The sequence below is a fragment of the Stegastes partitus genome, unplaced genomic scaffold (assembly GCF_000690725.1).
Source record: "Stegastes partitus isolate 25-593 unplaced genomic scaffold, Stegastes_partitus-1.0.2 Scaffold151, whole genome shotgun sequence".
Taxonomy (NCBI): Eukaryota; Metazoa; Chordata; class Actinopteri; family Pomacentridae; genus Stegastes; species Stegastes partitus.
Genome location: NW_007577882.1, coordinates 463,328 through 463,987, shown reverse-complemented (window position 1 = coordinate 463,987; position 660 = coordinate 463,328).

Below are 660 nucleotides of genomic sequence, written 5' to 3'. Positions count from 1 at the left end.
AGAGGCCAGGGTCAGCTGAATAACACACACAGCATATAACCAGCCTGGGTGAAAGCTGTCTCATTGGGAGGGAGAGCTGCTCCATCACTGGTCCCAGTGGGGAGGAATGGAGGGATGCTGGGTGTGTTTATTAGAGACAGAGGGAAGAGGGAAATGCTTTTAGAGGAGTGGAGGGGGAGTTTGCCTCCTGTTCTCTTAATATACAGTAAAGTCTGTCAGACCCTCTACTTTTAGTCAGTTATAATGACTATGTTTTATGTTTATTAGGTTTCCTGTATGTGTTATTGGATAAGCGCTATTGTGGGAATGTGATTTCTTGATCTAGAATGCATACTAGATTGATAAGAAAATGCTAAACTGCAAGTAGACAGAAAACAGACCAAGGAAAAGAGACCGAGGAATTATTGTCAGAGTAGAGTTCAGTGAGTAAAGGAAAAAGCTGAATAAATGACTGGAAAACACAATGAATCCAGATGCTTCCACGCAGGGCACGAGGGGTCACTGAATGTTTTGATGAATATGACACTGACGTGAATCATATGCGAAGGAACTCACAGCCACCAGACCTGAACCGGACCAAACGCTTACAGGAGATGTGGCAAAGTCTGTCAAACTGTGGAATATCCTTTAAAAACAACGGTGTTCATCACTTCAGTTGTA